Raw genomic sequence first — 14,493 nt, 5'->3', positions numbered from 1 at the left:
ACTGAAGAGCATGATTGAGCAAACCCCCAAAGGATGACTTCCCAAGACCCCGAAAGGGTCTGAAACTCCAAGTCACTCCAAGGAACGTCTGCCTTTCTTTCTCCGGGGCTATCCACCTGATACCACCACAACCAGTTGAAAGGTCAAACATTAGGAATGATAATTAATTAATTTAATTGCATGCTTCACACATGATGCCATTTTCCCCACTGATGTTACCAGCTGTTGACAGTTGTGATAGTTTAGACCTAACTCTGCAGAACTTCATAAACCCTTCACTACCAGATACACATCCCATTTCCTGTATTTCCCAACGAGAAAAATGAAATCAGAAACAGCGAAACATAAAAATCTTAAGCCATAACTATGAGCCACTTCTTAATCCCTGCAGAGAATACCTTTAAGAACAGCTGGAAGGAACCAACCGCCAAACTTCAACCGGCACTGAGGTTTCTGGAACTCCTTATACCAACATTCTGTCCTACCGAAGAGTGAATACTGAAGTATGCCACATCTCTGCAATGCATGACCCCCACGTCTGTTAGGAAGTTTCTGCGATTCCATCCATAGACATACCCGTCCATCATATATTTGGAGTATCTATCTATAGAGGTACCAATTTCTCAATATTCTAGTCCCGGTAAAATTAACACTTATTGGGCAGGAATCTCCCAAGGGTGGCTGGATTCCTGTAACATGTGTGTGTTTCATGGGCAAGAGCCAGGACTAGGGAAAGAACACCAGGGTGTTGCATTTAACGCTGTACAGGAGTTGAAAATAGAAACTTAAGGGAAGGGGGCGGGAATCTTCCTCTATTTCTTTATTCTCATTTATCTATGAAACGTTCAAAACGGAGGCAGCTTTGTAAATACTTTCATTGTTACAGAAGTCCATGGAACAGTATCTGCGGAAGGATTCAAGGGCCAACATCTAGTCTGTTATTTTTATATTGATTGGCCTTGAGTTTTCATAGGGCACGCCATGACTGCAACAAAATAATCTTCTTTTAAGTGCTAATATGTTCTTTCCTGGCGATACAAAGAACAGGAAAGATGCCACCATACACAGTACATTACCTACTCAGGAATCTGAATAAGATTAACAATGCTAATATATGTATAACCCCTCAAAGCACTTTCATTTACATAATCCCGTTCGTTCCTCACTACAATACTGCCAAGTAGGCGACGGGCGTATTATTAGCTTTATTTTAGATATGGGCATTTGGAGGCTTGCTCAAAGTGCCACGATGCTGACAGGTTGGCGAAGCCAAGGACATATGTTCTCACTCCTCACACGATGCTTTTTCACACACACACTGCCTTCAATAGACCCTTTCGTAACTTAAGTCACCAGCATCAAGATAATGCAATTGGTAAGATCTTTGAAAGCTGAGGTTTGTCGAAAGCATTTTGCAGTTTGATTAGCTCAAGGTCAGGGACTCGGTATCCAGTAATAACCCTGCTCCTCTGCCAGTCTAAGAGGGCCTGGCGAGTGCGGCAGGAAATTGGCTTCACAACAGAGATTCTCAGTTGCTATGTGCCAGGCTCTGTCTTTTGTACTTTCCTACCAAATTCTCATTCAATGATGTATACTTGCTAGTTGCCGGGAAACATATCTTTTCCCATCAAAAGGCTGCTAGGTAACCGCATAGTCAAACATCCTTATCATTATCAGCATCTACTGAACTTCTTTGAATGTATGGCCCTAAGCTGTGTGCTTTTATTTATTTATAAATCACGCTCCAACCTACCTGCTATAAACAATTCCCGTTTGGGGGGCAAAATCCCATAGAAACAAAGCATCAGTGGACATTGGCATGTATGCTCCGGGTTGCTCCTGGCAGCACTGGGTAAGGTGGCAAAGACCTGGAAACAACTGCAGGCCCTTCAAGCTAGGAATAGCTGAATAAATCGTGGTATCTTTAGCCCCTAGGATATTAGGCAGCCGAAGGAGTGAGTTAGAGCTATGTTTATTAGCCTGGAGAGAGTCCCATGCATTGTTAAATGAGAAAAGGAAGAGGAACAGACCCCTGCATTATATATTCTCATTTTTGCCAAAAGGACGGCAAAACCTTCCTTTCCTCCTCCCCAAATATAACTGATTCAACAGGAGAAAAGGGTGGAAAGATTCACACCAAACGTTTGTCACTGGTTTCCTAAGGGGAAGGATGGGGCGGAGAAGACGTAAGTCAGAAACAGGGGGGACAGAAACTAACTAGAAAAACAGGCATGACTTGGTCAACAGAAGAGGTGAAATGTAAAATTCTACAGAGCATATTGCCATAAATATAGCAAACAGAATCTGCACCTGGATAAGGATCTAAATATAAGATGAACAAATAAAATATTGATTTGAGGTTAAGACTGTGAGGGTTTTTTTTTTAATTCCTATTATTTTAATATAAAGATGACAGTAAATTTGAACCAACAACATGTGTGTTTATTTAAAGTGAAGTTATGTTAAAATGTGTTTATATTTTTACAGTAAATGTATATTCATTGTGATTAATGGACTAAAAGAAACGTAAGCAGTTTAAACAGTAGAACAAATACTTTGTTTTGCCAGGGAAAGAGGGTGGATCGTGTGTGGAAGGGGAGCTAGCATCTATTAAGGAATGGCCTCTTTTGTGTTATGCATTTGATTTGATGCTGTTCTCAAGATCTGGTTCTTTTTTTTTTTTTTGACATCTTTATTGGAGTATAATTGCTTTACAATGGTGTGTTAGTTTCTGCTCTATAACACAGTGAATCAGTTATACATATACATATGTTCCCATATCTCTCAAGATCTGGTTTTTGAAGGAGTAGGAAGGGTGATCAGGGAGATGGCTGGAAGAGAGTGGGTGAGAGAAGGAAAAGCCCAGCTTGGCGAGAGCATAGAGCTCTCCAGGGGACCTGCCTCAGTTCACAGTTGCTAGACCAAGCGGTTTTCAAGTGAGAGGGGAAACTGATGAAACCAGACAGTGGACACGACCAGCTGTAAGTCATGCCAAGGAATTCAGCCACTCTTCTCTCTTCTCTAGGAAAGGGGGATCCTTAAAGATTGTGAATCAGGAAAGTGATGTCATGAGTTTTCTGTTTTGTTTTGTTTTCAAGTAACACTAGCAGCAATAAGGGAGATGGGTTGAAGCAGCACAGGGTACAGGCAGGGCAACCAGTTAGGAGGTAAGAGAAACCAGGGAAAGAGAACCAAGACAAAGGAAATGGTTATGAGGACTCAGAGATGCTTAGGAGGTACCATCAAACGGACATGGATGCTGACTGCACATGGAGGGTACAGGGGCGAGCTGAGTTACAGATGATTCTTGGATTTCTGGCTCTGGGGATGGGGCGGGGGGTTACCATTTCCTAAGATAGCGGGCTTTCTCTAGTTGCGGCGAGCGGGGGCTACTCCTTGTTGCGGTGCGCGGGCTTCTCATTGCGGTGGCTTCTCGTGTTGCGGAGCACAGGCTCTAGGCACGCGGGCTTCAGTAGTTGTGGCGCGTGGGCTTCAGTAGTTGTGGCGCACGGGCTCTAGAGCGCAGGCTCAGTCGTTGTGGCGCACGGGCTTAGTTGCTCCGTGGCATGTGGGATCTTCCCGGACCAGGGCTCAAACCCGTATCCTCTAGCATTGGCAGGCAGATTCTTAACCTCTGTGCCACCAGGGAAGCCCAAATTTATTATCTTATATATGTTGAATGCGAGTGTGGTCTGGTGAGTGATTGGACACAGAAGTTTGAGCCTTAGGAAGGATACCTGGGATAGAGTTATGGATTCGGGGGTCATCAGAGTACAGATGGAAACTGAAACCATCAACTAGGTAAATATGTTAGCATGTAAATGGAGGTGATGGCTTTGGACAGGGTTCTGGGAAATGTCATCTCTGCTCTAGAGATGAGCAGAAAGAAAAGAACCAGTGATAAACAACAAGGTCCTGCTGTTTGGCACAGGGAACTGTATTCAATATCCTGCGATAAACCACAATGGAAAAGAACATGCATATATGCATGACTGAGTCACTTTGCTGTACGGCAGAAGTTAAACACAACATTGTAAATCAACTATACTTCAATACATTTTTTTTTTTTTTTTTTTTTTTTTTTTTTGCAGTACGCGGGCCTCTTACTGCTGTGGCCTCTCCTGTTACGGAGCACAGGCTCCGGATGCGCAGGCTCAGCGGCCATGGCTCACGGGCCCAGCTGCTCTGAGGCATGTGGGATCTTCCCGGACCGAGGCACGAACCTGTGTCCCCTGCATCGGCAAGCGGACTCTCAACCACTGTGCCACCAGGGAAGCCCTTCAATAAAATTTTTTAAGAAAAGAAAAAGAAAAGAACCAATGAAGGAGGAGTCAGGTTAAAAGAGGGCGTTTTCATGGAAGCAAGGGAAGCGAGTTTCAAGAAGGAAGAAACGATTAACAGCAAACATAGGTTAAAGGGTTCCAGTCCTAGCCCTGCCACTTACTAGCTGTGTGAGGTCGGGCAAAGTACTAAGCATCTCTGTCCCTCACTTTCATCTTGTGTAAAAGGCACACAATCCTTGTACCTGTCTCATCGGATTGTTACAGGAATTAAATGGGTTAAGAGTGTTTGTAAAGTGCTTACAACAGATCCTGGCATGAGGTAACTGCTGTTGAGTGCTTGATCAATCGTCACAGTGAGATCGAATAAGAGGCCCCAACACGCCCCTGGACTTGCGAGTTATTACTCATTCCACTTAATATTTGTGTCCCTACTGTATGTCAGGCACTGAGGGCATAGTCATGAACAAAACCTTGAACTTGCCCTTGATGGAACTCATACTCTGGTGAAGAGCATTTATTGGATGCAGACTACGTGTGCTCTTCTCATCACCCGACAAGCATTACCCTCTCACTCCTCACGGTTACCCTATGATGCGGGTACCATGATTGTCCCCATTTTACAGATAAGAACACTGAGTAGCACAGGGCTGGGGGGCTCAGCAAAGTCCCAGTGGCAGAAGCAAGCTTTGACCTGAGCTGGACTGGCTCCGGAGAACACCTCTTCACCTCTACATGTGTCCTCTCCACGTAGCTGCTGTTGACCTCAGAAACAGTGGCTGTAGAAACATGGGGATGGGGATGGGGGTGGCACGAATACAGACTGCAGTTAAGTTGGCCATTGAATGGCACGTCGTTAACCGAGGGAGAGATTGAAAGTATTTCCACAGAGAAGCAAACCAGCGAAGTCCAAGCTTGTGGGTTTGTGGTGAATGTATTTTGCTTGCATGGTAGAGTAAGAAATGCTAAAGTGTGGAATAATAAGCCTGTCCTTTGCTCAAGTCTGTCTCAAATACCTGTTTCCACTATTCCTTTGCAATGAGCTGGAGGGGCACAAGACTAAGGTGTCTAGTGAATGCCTGAAGGGCATATATTCGGTCCTATTTATTGAAGCAAGTTCAGTATAATTGAAATAACAGATCCACGTGTGGCAGAATCTCACTCTATTACAAAAATCAAAGAAGATGAAATGTATCCTCCACCAAATTTGAGATCGCTAAAGCTTGCAGAGGAGAGATCAGAATTTTTTGGTCGATGTAAAAAAATCTAAAGAGTAGCCTCACCTTTTCTTGCTCTGGTTCTGAATAAGTAGGTCTCAGGAATCTGCATGGTTAACGCATATCCCATTTGTTCTGATGCATCATAAACTTTAAGAATTCATTCCAGCTCCACCGTGCACTAGCTCTGTGACCTAGAGCAAATTACTCCCCCTCTCTGTGCTTCAATCACCTCATTATATATGGCGATAATAATAGTACCTACCTTGGAGATTTGTTGGGAGAGTCAAATGAGCTACATTTTTAGCACACACCTGGCTCAAAATAAGCATTGTGTACATCTTTGTTATGTACAATAAACAAATCACTGGGTTTTTTTTAGGTATAGTTGATTTACAATATATTCGTTTTAGGTGTACAACATAGTGATTTAAAATTTTATAGATATACTCCGTTTATAGTTATTGTAAAATATTGGTATATTCCCTGTGCTGTAAAATACATCCTTGTACCTTATTTTATACACAGTAGTTCGTGTTTTAAGGGATAATCAGCAAATATAAGAGTCCGTTTGACTTTAGGGAGGTTGGAGTTTGCCTTATTTGAAGACCGAATGAATTCTGTCTTGCAACGATTTTCAGGTGGTGTAACCAAAAGGCTGTAGGGAGTAAACAAATTAGGAAGAATTTCAGGACAGAATGTCAAGAATTTTGGCAACAAAAGTTTTCTTCTAAAGCTTTTTTGAAGTTAAGATGACTGGCTAGATATGCTCTAAGGCTTGCATTATATGAGGGTTAGCACTTTACAGCTCTATGCTACAAGGACTTCAAAATATAGTTTAAATATTACATGAGTCAGGACCCTTTTGGCTGCAAATGACAGAAACCCAACTCAAACCAGATGAGACACATAAAATGAGAGGAGATTTATTGAAAGGATACTGGGGTAGCTATCAGAATGGGATAAATAGTTGAATAATTAAATCTCAGAATGGCAAAAAGAGGGATGTAAAGCCTTCTCTGCCTGTTTCTCGACCATCCTCCCAGATCCTTCTCCTCTGGTGGGAGATGTTGTGCCCCATAGGTCCAGGCTCTCATTCTCGTGGCTCTATAGACAACAGCAAAAATGGCTTTTCTCTCTGAAGTCCTGAGATAGGATTCTGCTCCATTTGAGTCACATGTCCCTCAGTGGACCAATCACGGTGGTCTGAGGAGTGGACAGTTGTGATTGGTTCACACTGGTTTACAGTCTTACCCCCTAATCAATCCTGTGACCAGAAAAACAAGATCATAAGAGAAGGTGGTCTCTTCCATTAGGACTACTGGGATAGAGCCATGGGGGAGGGATAAGACAGGAATGTCGGCTCCCCCGGAAAGTGTTTACTGCAGACGTGGTCACTGTCCCCAGGACTCACAACCTAGTGGGAGAGCAAAACAAATAAGTCTGTATATAAGAAATACAGACACACATAAATTGAAAAAATTAATAAATGCAAAATAAATAATGAACTCCTATCAATGAACAGAAGAAATAATATTGCGTTGAATCTGACCAATTTGGTGTTCTGCTTTAATAATGTTTCCAATGAGTTAAGTCTGCTTTGAAATGTTGATTTGAATCCTAAATAAGTTTATCGAGCATTTTAAAAAACTGCAGAAAGGCGAATACATGTGGATTATGGAATTAAAAGAATGCAAAGTTAAATATTAAAGGATCCCTGGTGAATTGGGATTATGAGTCTTAAAAGAGGAGAGAATATCATAGCGACCAATGAGACATCTCCTGCCCAAGAGACAAAGATTATGTGAAAAAACCTGCTTGGATGGAAAATCCTGATTAGAATCTTTGTAGTTTTCCGTTAAGTCCAAAATAGTTATTTACTCTGGAAAATGGCAGAGTTATTAAAGGAATTCTAAGAAGTAAATCACCGTAGAGGCTACTAATGTAAAGGTACATAAGAATAATTAGAAGGGGGAGCGGAGGAAAGGAAGCAGAGAACCACATGAGGAAGATATTGGAAAATCCCAAGTGAGAGTTTACCAGAATGAAGGCAAGCAGTGAGAACAGAGGTGAATGAAAAATCTGAACATGTTCAGGAAATAAAGTTGTGAAGTTTGATTGACTAGATACAAGAAACCAAAGAAACATCAGTGTCAAAGAAACGTGAATATTTTAAACTTGAAGGTGGAACAGCAAAGGGGGATTTGTGATAATAATGTGGACAGTAGGGTCTCATTGGGTGGAGACTGAAAGGGGCTTAACCAGACTGTTTTGCCAGAAAGGTACATGAGTGGATGTAGGGAAAAAAAGAAAGAGAGGGTTGGTTTTCCGACAAAGTGTACAATTTAAAAAACAACTCTCTGCTGGACCAGATTTTGCAAAACAACCCACATTATAATTACGAAAGTGAGTGAGAATACCACAGACCTTCCTATTCTGTGCATGTTCTATTTTCTATGTAATACAATTACCGTCCCCCAGCTATGGTGGCTTCACTGATACTTCAGTCACTTCAATCCTATTAAAATTTTAATATTTCCTAATTCAAGACATTGATTTTTGACAAACATAATGGAATTTTACAGGAGGTGCTGTTTGGTGTCTGGATTAAGCTAAAAGTCACCGGTGTCAAATGGAACATGCACAGATTTGTTTCTAACTTTATTATAACCTTTCTGCCAAGTTTTCAAACCATCAGGATCTGTGCTCCTTCGGACACAAACTTCTTATTTGCTTTTATAATCTTAGTGGAACATAGCGGGGTACTTCAAATGACCACTAAATGACAGAAATAGAGGCTGTAAGAGTGACTTAGTGGCTTACCCAGCTTGCACTGCTGGTAAGTGGCCAATCCAAAACTGGAATTCAGGTCCCCTGGCTCCTAGAGTCATATACAGCCCCCCTTAACACCACGCCCGCAGCTTGCACTCTTTTATAAAGAATTCTCTTAGGTCTCGATACCAGGTAAAGCTGCCCTGCTGAGCTGAACTTGGTTTTCATTGTAAGGAAACTGTGACTCTTACGATTAACTTGCTCTGGCCACTGGATGCTCAAGATGGCCTGCCGTTAGCACCTTTGTCCTTTGTCCTAATTTCTGAGTCTCTCTATAAACCATCTCAAACCCTCTTTGGAAAAGATTAGAAACAAATGTACATTCAGCAAATATTTAAAGCCCAGCGCGGTCCCTGTGGTTAAGAATGACTACCTCTTGACTTCGTATTTATAATGACCCGTTTTCTCTTTCGTAGCTTTGGTGTGAATTTCCCAAGCTATTTGATTCTTTATTGAAAATGAACATTAAAACTCGACTCCTGGATTACTCAAGGAAAGATTTAACCTGTTAGAAAAAGCCTTGACTAAAGAGAGGAATGTTTAAGGAAATATATTGATAATATATGACATACAGATATGACAAGCAAGTATATTGATATGATAGAACATTTTAAGACATTAAAAATATTTTTTATGAAAAGTTTTTAATAATGTGGGAAAGTATTTAAGATACATGAGTGAAGAAAAACAGGATAAAAAATGTATTATCTCAGGGTTTCCCTGGTGGCGCAGTGGTTGAAAATCCGCCTGCCGATGCAGGGGATTTTGCAGGGTTCGTGCCCCGGTCCGGGAAGATCCCACGTGCCGCGGAGCGGCTGCGCCCGTGAGCCATGGCCGCTGAGCCTGCGCGTCCGGAGCCTGTGCTCCGCAACGGGAGAGGCCACAACAGTGAGAGTCCCACATACCGCAAAAACAAAAACAAAAAGAAAAAAAAAACGTATTATCTCAGCTATGGAAAAGAAAATGCATTTAAAGAGAAAAGAAGGAAATATGGCAAAGTATTAATGATGATTACTTTGAGTTGTAGGATTATGGGTAATTTTTATTTTCCATATACTACTATATATTTTCAAATTTTTCTACTTCTCTTATTATCAGAAATATATTTTCTAAAAATGGATTTTAAAAGAGTTCTTTTCTTTTCATTTTTTTTTTCTTCTGGTCACAAGGCTTGCCAGATCTTAATTCCTCCACCAGGGATTGAACCCGGGCCCTCGGCAGTGAAAGTGCCGAGTCCTAACCACTGGACTGTCAGGGAACTCCCTTAAAAGATTTTTTAATAGTATGGGGCAATAAACATTCTAGGCTGTTAAATGACAAAAATCTGCATACAAATTTGTATCACAATATAATCACAATGATACAATAATATGCATAGAAAAAAGTGGACAAAAATATACCTAAATGTTGCTACTACGTGGCAAAATTTAAGGAAATGTCCTTTTCATGCATTTTTTTCTTTCTCTTATTTCTCCAGTGGGTTTGTGTTTCTTTTGTAGTCAGAACCGCCAATCCAAATAATATTAAAAAAGACCCCATGGACATAAAAACCTAATAAATCTGAAGTATCCAGGGTTGCTGCTCCAGTAATTATTTGTGATCTCTAGCTGTCATAAATGTAGACTTCCACTTGCATTTTAAAAAGATGTCGCTACACACTTGCGGGAGAGTTTTGCAAAAGTAGCTTAACATTTTAGCAGAAACTGACAACCTGTTAAGTTTCCTAGAACATCCCAGAAGATCAGAGCTAAGGACGACCTCCACACTTCCTGTCGTGTCTGGAAGATAATGACACGCCATGGACAGTCTAAGGCCAACAGGGACATTGTGCTATTTTGCCGTCTGGAAACAGAACATGGAGACAAGTTGTTGCTACAAACCCAGAAAAGGCTGTAGTAGCCTCTTCTGTGGAATTCAGGTAAATTGTTCCAGGCAAACAAATTCACTGAGCGATTACCATGGTCTGTTGAAAAACTCTAAAAACGAAGAAAACCTCAAAATATTGGCACGTTGAATCGAGTTGCATCTTCTTCCAAAAGCCAACTATGGTTCTTGGAACACGTACCATGTGAACTTAGAGTATATAGTTCAGTAGTTTCTCAGGCCAAGGTGCTAAACTGGCCTGACGTACCCTTCAGGTAGAACTTCATCAGGACCTACATTCCCTGAACAAATACTGTGGAGCTCATACTGTGAGCATGTGTTGCTGAATGCTTCTGTTGCCCAAATATTCAACTTTCAGATTTCTAGTCTCCAGACCGTCTCATCAAATTCAAGGGCTCCTCTATTACACGTATACCAGTTGGTGTAAAATTCGGTGGTGTTCTTATATGTATGTCCCCCCAAAAACCTTTTTGAAAGGAGGAATAAGTATGAAATTTTAAAAATCAACAATAAGATGGCACAAGTCCAAAATGTTTGGAAATTCCCCCTTAAATCTAACCCTGGTCATTGTATTTATAGGAGCCAGAGCTCCCGAGGCTCGCCCGTGCAAGTTCCCTTTTCCACTTCCTGATATTTAATTTATTCCTTGTAGACATTTGCATAGTACATTATACTTTGTAAATTACTTTTATGAAGCATGATCTGATTTTGGCCTCACTACTTCCCATTCTAAAAATTAAAAAATAAGTCATTTCCCCAATGTTACAAAACAAAGTAGCACAGTGAAGACAGAACCTAGATTTCTTGGCTCCTAGTTGGCATTTTTCTGCTGTAGCATTCTTCCACTTAACAAATAGAATGGCTTATTCACATTTGCTTCTCTTTCTTTCACACTTACAGTTTTCATCTTCGCCTACTTTGTAAAGTAGAACAAAAATTAATGGGTGAATTTCTTTTTTTTAATTTTATTTATTTTTGGCTGCATTGGGTCTTCGTTGCTGCACGCAGGCCTTCTCTAGTTGTGGCGAGTGGGGGCTACTCTTCGTTGTGGTGCACGGGCTTCTCATTGTGGTGGCTTCTCTTGTTGGGAGCATGGGCTCTAGGTGTAACGGGTTCAGTAGTTGTGGCTCACGGGCTCTAGAGCACAGGCTCAGTATTTGTGGCGCACGAGCTTAGTTGCTCCACGGCATGTGGGATCTTCCCGGATCAGGGCTCGAACCCATGTCTCCTGCATTGGCAGGTGGATTCTTAAACCACTGTGCCACCAGGGAAGCCCATGGGTGAATTTCTTACAGAAGATAGCGTATAATCACAAATTCCTAAGCTGGATTCAAAACCTCATCTAACCCATCTTTAAAAGGTGAAGCTGACTAAATCTACTATTTCTGCCAAATATCTTGAAGTTTGTAGTTAACAAATTTTTGGACTCAACCTAAAATCTCGTCAGAAGATGAAGCAGCTTTCCAGAGCAGTGAGTCCACGACAGCTGACATTCCGTTTTGTGTCACGCTGGGTAGCTGAGGATAGCGTGTATCTCTGTGGCGTGACCAGACTTCCAGTTCTTGGCTCTGTAAACAGTAACTCAATTGTCCCCAAATCCTGCACTAGTAGGCATTCTTTTTTCAAAATGTGTTCATATACTATTACTGCTGACATCAGGCCCAAGCCCCTTCACTCCTGAAGAGTATGAAATAAGGCTTCGTTGTAGGTTCCTTATTCTTTTACTCTCTAGTTAAATTAACTAACAGTTATTCTATGCACTGAGGGAGCTCCGATCGCTCAGCCAATGGCCTGGAGAGCTCGCTCTCACGTGGGCGCTGACCTCAAAAGCAGCTGAGCCCATTGACAGGAGAGTAGGAAGCGGCACGTTGGCATCAAATATATAGACCGTGAGAGTGTTGCATCCAGTAGAATGACTTTAACATGAAAGCAGCTGTAAAATCATTTTGTCAGTGACACTCAGATCCCCGGGATGCCTCTGTGTGACGTCTTGAGAGCTCTAGTAGGTTGCCTTCTTCAGGCCAGAGTTCTCCAGGCTGAAATAATGGCTTCTGTGCTGCTGCAGCAAGATTCTGGGCTTCTAGAGAGCTCTGAAAATATCCAGAAGCATACCTGCATGTACTCCGCCTCTCACACCCGTGTACAAACGTGTCGGCACACAGCCCACGGGAGGATGCAGAGCTCGGTGTGGCCAGAGGAGGACAGCTCGGCCTTATGTTTTTGGCTTCTGAGCCCCTTGGCACCCCTTCCACTGACAGCACAGAATACTGGCCCTTCAGGCTCTTGATGGAGTTTCAAGCATCCATTGACTGCAGCCCAACGCTTGCCGAAGGCCTCTGGGACAACTGATAGTTGTGAGATGGGGCCTAGGATATCTGTCAACTATTCCTAGATTCTCTGAGTGCTATTTCTGTATGAAGTTAGATCATCAGAAAGCAATATATTCAAATCGTATTAGCATGGCTCCCTTCAGCGAGTAATGATATTATCTACGTGAATTTTTTTAAAAATAAATTTATTTATTTATTTTTGGCTGCGTTGGGTCTTTGTTCCTGAGCGCAGGCTTTCTCTAGTTGTGGCGAGCGGGGGCTATGCTTCGTTGAGGTGCGCGGGCTTCTCATTGCGATGGCTTCCTCTGTTGCAGAGCACAGGCTCTAGGCGCACAGGCTCAGTAGTTGTGGCTCACGGGCTTAGTTGCTCCGCAGCATGTGGGATCTTCCCGGACCAGGGCTCGAACCTGTGTCCCCTGCATTGGCAGGCAGATTCTTAACCACTGCGCCACCAGGGAAGCCCCCACGTGAATTTTTTAATTGATGGTTTACTCTTTTCAAAGTTATACATGCACAGCGTTTATACAGTCAAATGGTTCTCCAAGACCTGTAATAAAAAACATTGACCTCCACCTCCAGTTTTCCATTCCCCAGGGGCAACCAATTTTCACTCTTTTAGCTGATTATTTTTATACTTAATATGTCTAACTAATATGCTTATATTACTACTTCCTAGTTTCCAGTTTTCATTCCACAGTGGAAAATGTGGACCTGGCTCTCCTTAGCCCCACTCTACTCAGTGACCCTCGCTTTCCTCTCTCTGGGTTTACTCCTTTTTTTTGGTGGAGCACATCCTTCAGTAGCTTCCTGAGAAAGGGTGAACGGGAAGCAAAGCTGTTACCACGCACGTCTGAAAATGTCTGTTTTTCCCTCATGCTCAGTGGCTAGTTCTGAATTCTAGTTTGGAAATGATTTTCCCTCAAAAGTTTGAAGGCCTTTATCAGTTATCTTCCAGTTTCTAGGGCTGCTGTTAAGAGCTGGATACCATTCTTATTCTTGAGCCTTTTTGTGAAAACTACTTTGTTCTATCTGAAAGCTTGTTCCTCATTATTCCCAGTGTTGACTGATATTCTTTCTATTTATAAATTTTTCTAAACTTAATTTTTTTACTTTTTACGATTTTTTTGATGTGGACCATTTTTTAAGCCTTTATTGAATTTGTTACAATATTGCTTCTGTTTCATGTTTTGGTTTTGTATCATTTTGTTTTGTTTTGTTTTTTGGCTTCAAGGCATGTGGGATCCTAGCTCCCCGACCAGGGATCGAACCCGCACCCCCTGCATTGGAAGATGAAGTCCCAACCACTGGACCACCAGGGAAGTCCCTAAACTTTATTTGATTTATTTTTATTGAGGTATAGTTGACTTACAGTATTATATTAGTTTCCGGTATTGATGATGTTCTTGGTGTGGGTAATGTCTCACTCACTGAGCTGGGACCTGGAGGCCCTTCCAGTCTGAAAACACTTACCTTTCACGTCTGGGAAATATCTTAAATTATTTCTTTGATCATTTCCTGTCTTTCCCCTAATTTCTCTCTCCCCCACCCCACTTTAAACACTCTATTATTTAAATGTTGGGTATCTTGGATAGAATCATTAATTTTCATTTTTCTTTTCACATTCCATCTTTTTATCTTTTTATTCTGCTTTCTGGGGTATTTTCTCAACTTCATCTTCTTACCTTTTACTGAATTTTTAATTTGCCATGCCGTATTATTTTAATTTTCAAAAACTCTGTTTTGTTCTCTGAATGTTTTCTTTTAACAGTATCTTAGTCTCATTTCATGGATACTGGTGATATTTATTATACAATTTGCAGTTGTCTTTTTTTTTTAAGTTTTCTCTTATGTATATTTAAGAGTAGGACACAAAAAAAGTTGTCTGGAAGCTCTGTACCTGGGATTGGGGGCTTATCAACTGTGGGCTTCTCCAAATGGTTATCTGGCTGG

The 14,493-nt window shown here is 41.7% G+C and overlaps 1 long non-coding RNA gene across 1 annotated transcript; it reads left to right on the top strand.

Annotated features, from left to right (window-relative positions):
• LOC141278932 (uncharacterized) lies at positions 1-13,907 on the top strand. Its single transcript, XR_012332334.1, has 3 exons — positions 1-142; positions 392-612; positions 13,775-13,907. It is a non-coding gene; the product is annotated as an uncharacterized lncRNA (long non-coding RNA).
• Positions 13,908-14,493: the final 586 nt, after the last annotated feature.

Source organism: Tursiops truncatus, chromosome 1 (genome assembly GCF_011762595.2).
Source record: "Tursiops truncatus isolate mTurTru1 chromosome 1, mTurTru1.mat.Y, whole genome shotgun sequence".
NCBI lineage: Eukaryota > Metazoa > Chordata > Mammalia > Artiodactyla > Delphinidae > Tursiops > Tursiops truncatus.
Note: the sequence above shows the minus strand (reverse complement) of the source record. Positions and strands in the feature narration are given on the sequence as shown.